The sequence below is a fragment of the Sphaeramia orbicularis genome, chromosome 21 (assembly GCF_902148855.1).
Source record: "Sphaeramia orbicularis chromosome 21, fSphaOr1.1, whole genome shotgun sequence".
NCBI classification, from domain to species: Eukaryota; Metazoa; Chordata; class Actinopteri; order Kurtiformes; family Apogonidae; genus Sphaeramia; species Sphaeramia orbicularis.
Genome location: NC_043977.1, coordinates 12,492,497 through 12,507,510, shown reverse-complemented (window position 1 = coordinate 12,507,510; position 15,014 = coordinate 12,492,497). Strand labels below are relative to the sequence as shown.

The 15,014-nt window shown below is 36.2% G+C and overlaps 1 protein-coding gene across 1 annotated transcript in view; it reads left to right on the top strand.

The window, feature by feature from the left end:
• Positions 1-15,014, top strand: part of LOC115412182 (ephrin type-A receptor 6-like) — a 417,601-nt gene that overhangs the window by 233,803 nt on the left and 168,784 nt on the right. The window lies entirely within an intron of this gene.

Below are 15,014 nucleotides of genomic sequence, written 5' to 3'. Positions count from 1 at the left end.
ACACATACACTGAGACTAGAAGAATTGTAAAGCATAAGGATTAACAGCAAGGGAGTGTCTTGGCCTGCAGTAAATCCCCTTATATTTGGAGAAAGACAAAAAGAGTCAGGGGAAATTACAAAAGCGACTGTTTCCTAAAGTCTTCTTCCAAGAATGTGACACTGTTGCTGTGATCAAGCTGCTTTATTCATCTGCAGTCAGCATGAGAATAAAACTTAAAGGGGTTATTTATAGTATTGGTATTCTGAAATTAGTAAAGCTATCAATAGCAGGGGGAGTCTTGAACCACAATGCACACACAGCAACAAAAACCACCAACAAATTAATAAATCTACCCCCAGACTGTATCACCCACTGAAGAAAGTATGAAGAGTGTAGTGTGCACACATCTGTATCAGACAGCCAAAATAACATTGTGTCTTATCATCGTCACATGCTGCATCAGCTGATAGTTTACATTAGAGCTCTGTTAGCTTAGCTCTGTTTTTAGACAGAAAACAGCCACAGTTATACCACAAATCACCACTGTTTTCAGTACGGTTCATATTGTCAGTGTCACGCATTAAGTTCTAACTGTTTAACCCTGTAAAACCTGAACCATTAAATCAATGACAGAAAATTCCAGTTCTTTGAAACTGGAGCCTTTATTGGTCCTTCTGAACAACCCAAAAACATTTTTTTCAAATATCAATTTCCATGTATGAGTGTCAGTTTTGTATCGTATTTGATACATCAGGTCTCAATGCTCAAATATTATTAATTTTGAACAAACAAAAACATAATATAACACAAACATGTGTAACAAATTGGTAATTCCTTTTCAAAACTGGCAAAGTTCTGCCTCAATCCTCATTAATGACAGTCTTGTAGTGTCAATGGAAAGGCCTCAAAACTAATGTATCAAATATGATACGTTTGGCGTTATAGGGTTAAGTAGACAACCGTAAAAACACAACAGCAGACTTTGGAAAAACTAAACTATTTATTTTATTTAAGCATAACCACAATATAAGTTATCCACAGCCTAGGGCTCTGCAGTCGGGGGGGGGGGGGGGGGGGGGGGCATTAAGTGGCACAGTACCAATCATGTACTGTAAAAATCAACCAATAAGAGACCTCCACTAGGTCATTACCAAATAGGAATGTATTTTCATACAAATATAAAATCATACAACATTTGGGCGACACGGTGGTGCAGTGGTTAGCATTCGTGCCTCACAGCAAGAAGGTCCTGGGTTCGATTCCAACGCCAGTTGACGGGGGGTGGGACCTTTCTGTGTGGAGTTTGCATGTTCTCCCCGTGTCTGTGTGGGTTCTCTCCGGGTACTCCGGTTTCCTCCCACCATCCAAAGACATGCACTGATAGGTTAATTGGTTAATCTAAATTGCCCATAGGTGTGAATGTGAGAGTGATTGTTTGTCTCTATATGTTCAGCCCTGCGATGAACTGGCGAAATGTCCAGGGTGTACCCCGCCTTCGCCCGTAAGTAGCTGGGATAGGCTCCAAGCGACCCCTGTGACCCTAGTGAGGATAAAGCGGGTTCAGATAATGAATGAATGAATGAATGAATGAATGAATAAAATCATACATCTGTGTTGAAACACCACAGTCAAAAGCTGCACTAAAGGTCTGTTTGGAATCACCATCATGAGTAAAGCATAAAGTTCATTGTTTACACACATCTGTATTACGGTATCATTGAGCTTTCGTACTCATAGTTGCTGATTTTGACAATTGGTCAAATGAACACTGTGTCTTCAGGTGCTGCATCAGCTGATAGTTTACATTATAGCTCTGTTAGCTTAGCTCTGTTTTTAGACTGAAAACACTCACAGTAAATCCACAAATCGCCTTTGTTTTCTGTACAGTTTGTGTTTGTCAATAGCTGCACAAACAAGGTCAGAGCTGTGATCGTTTAGCCTGGACCCTAGACCACTCACAATGATCAATAAGTGGAATGTGGAAGTCTGGACACTTCTCACCTTTAACAAATGCAGTCATGGTGACATAGTGAAGTGAAATGATGCTGGAGGAAGCTGTGATTAGTAAATTCGCAGTCAATAAAATAATAATCAATATATTAATATATAACATTAATATAATCTCTTAATACAAACAGTGAATAAGATGGAAATGAAAGGTATATTAAATAACCAATATTCTGTCCGGAGGAGGTGCACCATTGATTTACTGTTAAAAAGCAGCTGTTGTAAATAAACAGATTGATATGCGCTCTATATTCAGTTATAGTTTATTCTTTATACTTATTTATTCTTAACCTGTTTTTTTCCTTTTTTCATCTTAGTATTTGACAACATGAGAGAGAACCTCTCAATTCTAGCTCAATTCTTTGTAAGATCCTTTTGCATCTATAGGATTGGTAATAAAAAATTCTTTGAATCTTTGAAAATCCATTTCCTTTTCCTGTAAGTGCACAATATATGGTTTAATTTGAGATAACACCTATTTATTGAAATTTGTGCACTGTATAAATAAGTGTACTATATACAGTATACAGTGTACTGCAATGTACTATCAGATGTAATCAATTTGAGACAAATAACATAATAGCAACTTTGTAAATGTATAAGCTTTATAATGAAATTCTTTCAGATATTGTTATTGCAAAGTCTTATCGTAGTTCAGACAGGATCCCTACATTGTGCTTCATTTTTGATATCAACACAATTAAAGCACAATCAGAAATGAAAAAAAACCAACATTGATAAACAGAGGGAAAAAAAAGAAAGAGGTCAGAAAAACAAAAACACAACTGGACATCTCACCCAACCTTCCAGCTTTGTAATGAAATTCACCAAAAACAATGCAATTTTTTTCTGTTCTTTTATTTTCTTTGCCTCTTGCAGCTTTTATCGTCACATTCTGCTGCTTTAGTCAAAACTCTGGCGTATTTGTTTTCCTCATCATAGAAGACCAGCAGAGGTACTCACTACTCCCTCTAGTGGTCACATATGTTCATGGTGACCCGTCGGCCTGTAGCTGTAAATAAATGAATTTATATCTCTGTAATACAACGTGTTTGTGTAAACATCTTTGGCACCACATCAGAACCTGTTTTTTTCCTAAACACTCAACACAAAAAGTCATTTAATATCTTTTATTCTGCGATCAGAAAAAAAAAAAAAAAAAAAAAGATGATGGAAGTAAGAAACCACGGACCTCAAAATGGTTTTGTAATAAGATAGAAAATGGTGTTTACTGTTTCATTTCAGATCTAAAAGCCACAAAGGACACGAGTAAACATAACTGTATTTCAAAACACCAGACACTTGTTTACCTTCATGGGTTATGTGTCCAGGTCGAGGACAATCAAGAAGATACAAGCAACTGAAGGACAAGTGACAGATGGAGGAAGATATGGAGGGCTAAGAGAAGTGAAAGAAAGAAAGAAAGAAAGAAAGAAAGAAAGAAAGACCAATGGGTAAAAGAAAAACAGAACGGGGTGTTAGTGTGCAGAGCAGGACAGAGACAGATGAAGTGACAAAGAAAAAGGAGAGGGTGAATGAAGATAGAAAATGAGGAGTGGAGTATGAGAAGATGATTGAGTGAGGAGGGACTGAAAGAGCAAAGAAAGGTGGCAGAATGAAAAACAGGCTAAATTAGCTGAGAAGAAAAAGTGACCAGAGAAGAAAGAGAGTCCAGAGGTAAAGATGCACACAGAGACACCTTCATACTGTACCAGCCTCCCCTTATATCTGTTCACGTCCACACACTTCACTGTCTACACTGACCTAAGTCCGTCAGTTAAAGCAGATTTAACAGCACAAGATCATTATTTATTCAGATTTTTGTCTATATTGCTGAAGTCAGCTGAGTTTACTAAAAAAATTACAAATTTAATTGATCTTTTTTTTTTTTTAATCATTAAAAAAAAAAAAAAAAGTACAGTTATAAAGTGTAATGGCAGTGAGATTAAAAAAATGGGGATATAATAGGGGGGAGAACAATTTGAATTGATATTTCTTATTTATATATGTTATGATCTTCTATTTGGATTTGGGATGCCTGTGATGGTTGACAGATTTGCTGTTGTATTAACAGTAGAAGTGTGAAAATGTAAGATTCAGAAAGACAGAATTTTGCTCATTTTAACTCATTTAAAATTCAAAGACCCAATGGTACTTTTATATCAGTTTCCTAATGATTTTCTTTCTGTATTTAACGTGTCTTAAGTGATTTATACCATTTATTATAATACAATAGTCTGTATTTGATATATTTAATATATTTAATTTCTTATATTCAATTTAGATGTTCATGAGAAATCAAAATTAATTCAAAGGTTATTATATTATATGTTCAAACCATAGAACTGCAGAATAAGTGACTTTTCCAGTAAAATCTATCATTAACTGAACATAAACCAAGTATCTCCATCCACTGTCATTGATCCAACTCAATGTTGTAGAAGATGATGGTGTTTCCATGGTAACTATGGAGCCTCTGAACATCCAAATGGGTCATAGCTGATGACCATGAAAAGATGACAAACTGTATTTTACACCAATTATTTACATGGATTGATAGGTTTAGTGGATCAACAGGTATTAAACAGTTTAGTTCAGTAGATAAATTTGGTTGCCAGTGGAGGTCTGGGTCTTTATGAATTAATTTAATGTGGTGAATTTTTTTTTTTTTTTTAAAAAGGTATATTTAGCAGAGGTGGCAAAAAACCACAACTCTTTACAGTATTAGATGGACAAATGTATGCAAAGAATAAAATATTGAAATATTGATTCAACGTTTTCACTCAAGTAAATGTAGAACAGAACTCTGAAATAGACCCAAAACCTCTATCTGCAGGGGAGTAATTCCCATGAAACTCAGGTCATAATTTCTAATAATTGCCGAGGTCATCTGTGGTCTTAATCCTGTGTCAATCAGCCATGTCTGTAATTTGCAAAGTTAAAATCCCATCTCAAATTACCCAGCGAACACAGAGGTCCGGTGATAATATTAGTCTTATGTGAATCAAGATCTGTGTGATTTGGTGAGAAATGCAATATTTTAAGTTGCCTTTGTACATTTTTGCACCCTATTAACAGGTGGAGGACAATGGAGGCTGTGATGGCGATGATAAAAAAAGTTTTGAATGGTTTTAGGTGGAAATTCAGGAAGCTCATGTAAGAACAAATTTAAATCTGAAAAAAGATGATGAGATGGAAGACATGATGACAGCTACAGTCAGGAGCATTTTTCTGTCTTTCAACAATCATCTCTAAAATAGTGAACCTGCCCTTGACGTCAGAACTGGAGAATAATGTCAGTAAATTCTATTAAAAAACAGGCAAATGTCATTTGAAACCCAGACATGGTAATTAATTTCCAAATTACTATTATTATTATTATTACTAATAATAAATAGAGAGAAAAAAAATCATTTGGGAACTACCACAAAAGTCACACTGGGTTTTTATGTGTTAAATGTAGGGAGTACAAGTGGAAAATTATCAGAAAAAAAAAATCAAGTATAAGTAGAGTTACTGAAAGATACACGTTTGGACCAATGTCTTTGTAAACTGAACCATACATTTGGAATATCTCTTCTCTCATGAGCTCATTCCAGTAAATAATCCCTGCGTTTTGCATCCACAGAGTCTTCTGACTGTTCCTCAGTCCTCACTGTCTTTCTACACCTGCTCACAGACAAATAGCTACCAGTGTGTTTGTGTATGTGTGTGTATTTTTACCATGCATGTTGTTACACTTTATTGCTTTGAAATAACTATGCGCCATGCAGTGTACAGACAGGGCGATTTCATAAGTAATTGGAAGGATTTCAAACTTCATACCGGGAAATAAGTTGCGAGAGGGGGTGGACAGGTGTACGACGGCGGAAAAAGGCGAAGGAGGAGGAGGAGGAGAAGGAGGAAATGGCCTAGAAACAGGAGAGCCGCTTTAATCACAGGAAGCAGCTGGGTAATTGTGTATGTCACTAAAAGCAATCAGAGACAGATCGGGCTCTCAATCGCTGCGACGCATCTGAACGTTCTCGCAACAACTTGAGAGACTAATCAGACAGGCTTTTGTAGATGAAAAGCCTTGTGGGTAAAACTAACAATTTCGGATCTGCATGTTGATACCGAATAACATGGAAGGAGCCGTTCATTGACTCGGCATTGATTTTAAGTGTCTGGATCTTTTTCATTCTTTTCACCCACCCCCAAGGCGAATGTAGAAAATGTGTATCCACAAAAATAAGTCCCCCCTCCAAAATGTATGCAACGAGAAGTCTTTGTCTGCATGTAAATACACGACAGCGTGCACGGCTTCGGGGTTAATTGTATATCGTATTGACTTTGTGACACAGACTGTGATTATCATACAGTAAAACAATACCCCAAATCTGCAGGTTTCACTGAGTAGAAGCTCAATAATCTTTGTGAAAGTAGTCTTCTGTCTTCTCATTTTCTCTTGATGAATATGTAATTTTCTTGATTGCCTTGGCTTCACCGTCATCTGTCATCTACCTTATTCAGGAAACGGTGCAAACTGAACAGAATCTAAATGGATCAGAGGACGTGCTGACTTTATGAGGACACTTGTGTGCACAGAGAGTTTAAAGTCAATGGTGTGAAGAATCAGGTGGAATAATGAAAAAGACAGGAAAAATAATGAAATTATTAAAATTAAAATTAAAGATATTTGTGTAGAATTATCAGGGCTCTTGCTCATTAGAATGTATTATATATAGTTTAGTTAGTAAAAAATATTATTTTGCCATGAATGGATGGATGGAGTCACAATAGCTTCAAACAGTGTATTTTGTTTTAATATGATGATATAGAATAAGAATGTGCGTCTTTATTTTTGCTAAACCCACTTCTTTTATTAGTCTATGGTTCATTTATTTGTGTATTTGGACCCTAATAGTTCATAAAGTTTGAATTTGAACCCTCCAGGTGCTGCAAAGCTATTTTTATATTCATTCCTGCAAAAATCAAATGGATTTCTACAACCTGTTTTAATTCTTGCTTAATTTGTTACATCTACAGAGTGAGGAAGCAAAATTTACAATGAACATTTAGTTGTTTTTTCTCAGCAGACACTACGTCAATTGTTTTGAAACCAAACATATATTGATGTCATAATCATACCTAACACTATTATCCATACCTTTTCAGAAACTTTTGCCCATATGAGTAATCAGGAAAGCAAACGTTAAAGAGTGTGTGATTTGCTGAATGCACTCGTCACACCAAAGGAGATTTCAAAAATAGTTGGAGTGTCCATAAAGACTGTTTATAATGGAAAGAAGAGAATGACTATGAGCAAAACTATTAGGAGAAAGTCTGGAAGATACTATTAAAGAAGAATGGGAGAGGTTGTCACCCGAATATTTGAGGAACACTTGCGCAAGTTTCAGGAAGTGTGTGAAGGCAGTTATTGAGAAAGAAGGAGGACACATAGAATGAAAACATTTTCTATTATGTCAATTTTCTTGTGGCAAATAAATTCTCATGACATTCAGTAAACTAATTGGTCATACACTGTCTTTCAATCCCTGCTTCAAAATATTGTAAATTTTGCTTCCCCACCCTGTATAACTAGCTACATCATGACATTTGCACATATAAGGTCAAGACTTCTGACGAACATTTCTCAGAGTACGACATAATTGTTTATCAGCAGCAGTGGTGGTAGTTCATACTGAAAATATTTATTTATTTATTTATTTACTTAGAACATGCAAAGAAACAAAATAAAACAAAACAAAGCAAAATAAGACGAAAAACAAAATAACATTTAAATGAACAGAATCCATCTTCAAGTCTGTGCTAGTCAGAATTTTGCATGGTTAAAAAGAAGTAGAAAGAAGTATAAAAAGAAAGCACAGTCAACAACGTGGAGGGGGCGGGGCATGAAGTGGATCATGTGCATTTAAAGGGCCAGCGCTCAAAACGACCTTTCTGGTGTCATTACTCAGAAATAGGGTTGAAGATGGACCTGTGGAGTTGAATTAATGAAGAATTCAGACCCAAGCAGAGCATTTACAGCTTATGTTGTGTCGTCGTTTTACTCATAGAAACAGCGAGAGACATGGGGTCATCTCAAAGAGGAAGGATTTATTTGGCACATACAGGGTAAAACAGGCATATTGACAGCGTGTCGGCATCCGAACACAAGTTGCATCTAGTGATCAATGTTTTTCAAGGTTTCCTCAGAGTTGTTACACGTATGTGTTTATGTAAATTGTAGATAAGTCCATGGCTCAGCTGGCGCCACTGTATCCTTGGAAGGCCTTGGCACACTTAGATTATTTCTCACAGCTTGTATGAACTCTATACAGAGTAAAAGTGTGTCCAAAGTTTACATATAGTATAATATGGCTAAATAATGACATAATAAAAGTAAAGTAAGTAAGTAAATTTTATTTATAGAGCACTTTTCACAGACAGCGTCACAAAGTGCTTTATCAATTCAAATCAGAATCAAATCAAATTTACAGAGACCCAACAGAATCCTCCAGGAGCAAACATTTGTGATTGGTGACAGTGGCGAGGAAAAACTTCCCTTTAACAGCAGAAACCTCGAGCAGACCCAGACTCCTGAAGGATGGCCGTCTGCCTCGGCCAGTTACGGTTAAAGAGAGAGAGTAAAGGAGGAGAAAAAAGAGAGCGATAGAGATATAGAGAGACTGGGGGAGGGGGAGAGAGAGACACATGGAGTACTTTATGATGAATACATAAAGTGTAGTCAGTTTGTGGTGACCCTGGGTCAGGTGGGAACTAAAAAGCCTTTTTGAACAGGAGGGTTTTGAGGTAAAAGTAAATAAAAGTATAGATCCACAGTAGACCACAGGGAAATGTTTTAAAATGCATAATTCTATTTACAAAAAAGCAAAATATCACTCCTCTAATATAAAGTACAAAAACCTCAATATAAAGAATTCCTGGATGAACAGCAAATATATGAAGCTCACAGATTTTTGTTGAACTGTTGCCATCATATAATAGTTCTTATGTGACACTGAGTGAACATGGTCGTATGGCTGAAGGTGACCCTTCTGTCTGAACAAAGAGACTGTATGAGCTTAAGGATTAAATTCAAGCTTGAGGAAAACATCAGTGTTTTTCATTGTTTCTGCGAGGAGCTAACCTCCTGTTCACAGCTACGTAATGAAAGAAAAAACTGGAATCGAAGTCTGGACTTCCGAGCTGTGCATCGACTGTTTAACCCTGTAAAGCCTGGACCATTAAATCATTGACAGAAAATTCCACTTCTTTGAAACTGGAGCCTTTATTAGTCCTTCTGAACAACCCAAAATTATTTTTTTCAAATATCAATTTCCAGGTATGAGTTTCAATTTTGTATCGTATTTGATACATCAGGTCTCAATGCTCAAATATTATTTTTGAACAAAAAAACCCATAATATAACACAAACATGTCTAATAAATTGGTAATTCCTTTTCAAAATTGGTAAAGTTCTGCCCCCTTCCTCATTAATAAAGTCACTGGAAAGGCCTCTGGTGAATGAATTCCTCCCCCTGGTGGATTATGTGTGTATTGCATGTATCTAATTGTAAACATCAGGTTTGTCAAGAAAAAAAATATCACACTGATCATGTAGAGGGCTTCAAAACTCAAAAAAGTTTGGCATTATAGAGTTAACTGTTAAAAAAATTCTGTAAAGCCCTGTGAGGCGACCTTGTTGTGATTTTGGGCTCTACAAATAAAATAAAATTGAATTGAATTGAATTGAGTGCTGTCCATTATACCACCGTGCCACCCAAGTCAATGTAGAAACATTTGCAGTATATTGTGTAAATGATTAAAATTCAGGTGGTTTTCAACACCTTAAAGATGAATTTGGTGCAGTCGTAAGTGATGCACAGCTGAAAACTGGATTGGAGAACTCAGTGATGATCCTATATTTTCCTTAAACCTCTTGAATCTCTTGAATCAACAGGCTGGAAGTGATTTGTTCAAGTGGTGCAACATTTTCTACAGCTCCAAATTATGATCAACTAGTTGAGGACACGTTAAAAGCATACGAACAGATGGGATGCAGAGTGTCACTCGGAATTAATTTCCTCCACTCGTACCTTGGTTTTTTTCCCACCACTTTGATATAAGTGACGAGCAAGAGAACTATTTTAATCCAGATGTTTCTCAACCCAAACATGAGGGTGATTACGGTTGGTTCCACAGCAGGAAACTGTTAGAACCACAAGAGTAAAAGACAGACGCTGCAACAAAACATGCTCTGCTACTTAGGTTTGCTCTGCACTGGGTTCCATGTTCATATCTAGACAGAACTTTTGGCAACTTTGGCAAAATTAATAAAAAATAATGTTAATAAAGTTTTTAAAAAGTACCTGAAAAAACTGTTGCATTATGCAGTTTTCAAACAAGACAACTGCTTAATGCAAAAAAAGCCAAAATTGTCTCTTTCCTGGGTCTCAGGAGGATATAAAATGGGTGCTATCTGAGTTTAAAAGTGTGACAGTTGAAGGAATAGAACATTTTGAATATCTGTTGGTTCTCCTCTGAGGTACATAGGCATCAAAGCAAACTTCTTGGACAACACATGGTGAGGATCCCTGATGATGGTCTCTGCTTTTTTCACGACCTGAAGCAACCAGAGGGAAGACAAATCAGTAGGGCCTGTAACGGTACACATACTGAACCGTTTCGGTACACACCTGTTCGGTTCGGGACACAGCTGTACCGAAATGGCACAGTATGATGAGAAGAAGAAAAAGGAATGAAAGGCGTCGTTCGATGCGGAACTTTAAATCTGCGCAAGTTTCACACGGACATATGGAAGGAGCACACATTGACCCGAAATATGAAATAGCAGTTGATATAAGGTTAAAAAAAACCAACAAATATGATGTGAACCTGGAAGGAAGAGACTGAAGACCCTCCACCATCAGTACAGTCCAGTTCGGATCAGTTCAGGTTCATGTGAAAGACACTAACGAGGAAAGAGACGTTAATAAGATGGACGTTGTTTGGCCCCTAGGAACTACGGTAGTTCTAAAACACTGACACTAGCTCTGTCTGTCTGTCTGTCTGTCTATCACGCACGCTGTATAATAAAGGAATAAATAGAACGTTGAAAGTATGTAAAGTTTCACTTTCGTTTCACGACAGCGTTCGTTACGTTAGTTATGGACCGCACCCCAGGTATATAACTGTGCGCCCCCCCATCCCCCCCGGCTCCGACAAAAAAAAAAAAAGAAAAATCCCCTGTGCACACAGGCACACACAAATACACACAGTGTCCTAAACAGTTTTTTTTCTCTGTCCTAAAATAAATAATTTGGTTCATTGTGTTGTCAGTGTTTCTCTTCAGTTTGTTTAAACAGAATACCAGTTTACCCTCTTGTTAATGTTGCACTTCATATGGAATTTTTATGTTATTTTTATGCAGAATGTGAACTGACAGAACTGTGATTAGATTTTTCTTGTTTGTTCGAAACTACCTTTCAGGGAAAAGTGCAACACTAATGTTTAAAATACATTTAGTAATATTAATAATTTATTTTATTTTCTATTTCATTTGTAGCAGCAGAATTATATTATTCCTGTTTTTCTATATTCTATTGTCTCCAAAAATTGGGGGAAAAATGTTAAAAAATTCATAGATGCATTAATAGACATTTTGAGGGGTTTTCTTTCTTCCTGTGCCGAACTGAAAAAAAAAACACGAACTGTGGCTTTGAAAACCAAAAACGTACCGAACCGAAAATTTTGTGTACCGTTACAGGCCTACAAATCAGTAAATTAAATATAGTCAAATACCAGATTTTCACTGAAGAATGGAAAACACAGAGCACAATATTAGAATAAATGGTGATAAATGACTAAAGAAAAGTTAAAAAATAGAGAAAAAGTCATTTGAGAACTGCCACAAAAGTAGCACCGAGTCTTTATGGGTTAAAATTTTCCCCATTCCCAGCATTAATTATAGTTTTTTGTGTCTTTTTGGTGTGTTTACTGCTTTTTAGGACTAACAATGATGATCATCTTCTCAGTTATTTGAGCCAATGCTTGGTTTCCCTTAAGGCCTGTTGCCGTTTTATTATCAGACTGTAAAAAACTGAATGAGCCAACTGCTTATTGCAGTCGATGTATCTCAGTGTGAAATTGGTGCACTGTTTTCTCCTGTTATTTTGCTTTGAGAGATCCATATTTGCCCTTTTTAAATATGCACAGAAATATCTAGAAACAGAACATTTTAAACATTAAAACATAAAGCAAGTTGAAAGAAGCTCTCAGCCACTTAAACATTTAGACGGTAACAAGGAAGGAATGCAAATGTGCCAGTCTTGGCAGGGTATCTTCATTTTTTCATAAATGAATATTTTATTAGCGATGAAAAAGCCATATCTGTCAGACGTAACTAGCAGGATGCACGCAAAACCGATTAAGTCTGATTCTATACAGGAAAACCTCTGGCCCACCTTGATCTGCCATGGCCCGGTGCCATTCCTCAATCCAGAACCAACATAATTATGCAGCAGTGGCTGTAAATGAATAGTGTGTATTAAACTCTTGGCCCTTTCAGCCACCGTACCCCCTCCTAGGAAGCCCTCTCCCGGCATCGTGCCACGGTCTAACTAACTATGACAAATTAGCCCCACACTTAATTACTAGCCTGGGAAAATCACAATGATGTTTATTAGGCGCGGCATCATAAAGCGGTGTGTCCGTGTCCCCAGACCAAAGTGCCATGCTGGAGAAACACTAATAATAACAACAGCCATACAAATTGGCTGAGTGGAATGGCCCCCGGGCCCCAAGACACGGGCCGGGCGGACTGAGGGGGAAGGTGACTTTCTGCGGATGAATCAATACTGTTCTCCGCTGCGTTGCTCTGCTGCCCTGAGATGCTGAAATCCGTTCAGGGTGTAGGTGTGTGTATGTGTCAGTGCAGTAGATTTAGTTGTGATCCTTACTCCATTATGAGTTAATGGGAAAAAGCCGGCACGGATGAAAAATGCTGAATATATCACTTACAACGGAAGGTGGGTTAATTTTTTTTCTCCCTTTTTTTTTTTTTTTTTACAGCTGATATGTAGTTATTTGAAGTGTATCTTGTGATCCTATCACAAAGCTTAAATATATTTTGATTCAGTTTACATATAGAATGTAATCTTTATTAATTCAAACAAGTTTTTCACATGAATGAAAAATGCTGAATATATAACTTACAGAAGAAGGTGGGTTTTTTTCTTTTTTTTTCCTCTTTTTTCTCAGCTGATACGTGCTTATTTGAACTGTATCTTGTAATCTTTTCATAAAGCTTAAATATGTTTTGATTCAGTTTATGTACACTAATGTAATCTTTATTAATTCAAACAAGCTTTTCATATGAATGGAAATGATGAATATATCCCTTAAAGTAGAAAGTGTTTTTTTTTCCTTTCCTTTTTTTTTTTTTTTTTTTTACAGCTGATGTCTAGTTATTTGAAGTGTATCTTGTGATCCTTTCATAAAACGTCAATATATTTTGATTCAGTTTACATACACTAATGTAATATTTACTAATTCAAACAAGTTTTTCATATGAATGAAAAATGCTGAATATATAACTTACAATGGAAGGTGCTTTTTTTTCTTTCCTCTTTTTTTCTCAGCTGTTCAGTAGCTATTTGAACTGTATCTTGTGATCCTTTCATAAAGCTTAAATATATTTTGATTCAGTTTACATACACTAATGTAATCTTTATTAATTCAAACAAGTTTTTGACATGAATGGAAATGATGAATATATCCCTTAAAGTAGAAGGTGTTTTTTTTTTTTTTTTTCCAACAGCTTACATGTAGTTATTTGAACTGTATCCTGTGTATCCTGTACCCTGTGATCTTTTCATAAAACTTAAATATATTTTGATTCAGTATAATCTTTATTCATTCAAACAAGTTTTTCATATGAATGAAAATGCTGTGGATGTGTTCTCTCTTTTTCTCAGCTGATACACAGTTATGTGTAGTCTATCCTCTGATCCCATTCGGTGCTAGTTTAATTTCACAAATTTAATCTTTGCTCATTCAAACACATTTTTCACATGTACAAATATTCAGTTAACCTTTACAGACTTTAATCTATTATTGTGATGACTTACAAATTAATTTTCCTCTACTTTTAACCTTTCTGCAGTGATTTATTACCATTTATTTTTCATATTATCCTCTAGATTTTGCATTTTTCAGTGAAAATCAGCTGTTTTCCTGTATTTATATTTGTTCACCACATGGGTATTAGGAGTCAACAGAGAAAACTGAAGCAAATGTGACTTTTTCAGCAACATAACTGCATATCAAAGCCAGCAAACATGTTTTTAATAGTGAATCACTGTTGCAGAACATGACAATGTGTCAGTGTTCAGTACAGATTGTGAATGTCCAAACTGGTCATTTTTACCTGAATTATTTCCATGTATTAGTACAATTAGTGGTTCATAAGTTAAATATTTGACTTCAGTTCATGCTTTTAGTCGCCAGCTGTATAGGTATTTAACAGTCGATACTTTTAACTCTTTATATTTCACTCATAGAAATATTCTGAAATTCAACATTTCAACCTTAGGGCCAGATCTACTAAGATCCCATTTTGCGTTTACTAATTTACATGCGCAGTTTAGAATTTTGCGTGTGGGGCTTAACTGCAGTTTGCAGATGATTTACTAAGACTGTTTGCACAAATTACAACAGATGCAAAGTCTTGAAGACAGCCCTATTTAAATAAGGATTTTGCGTGCGCGACTGGAGACTACGCCAGAAAAACTGCTGTGGGATCCACCAGCACTAATGGGAACAGTACGCTGAATGATCCAGACGCACGCATATGTCTCAATTATTTTTTCTTCTGTCACTCCAAAAATATTCACACAAGGGTGAAAAATGCATTCTCTGCATCTTGTTTCATCATTTCGATGTCTCCTTAACCACTTCCATGTGTGCGCAATTATGCATCCAAACCATTTGTACCTCCTTTTGAGATGTGTAAAATATAGGCACAGTTTCTATCAGCAAAA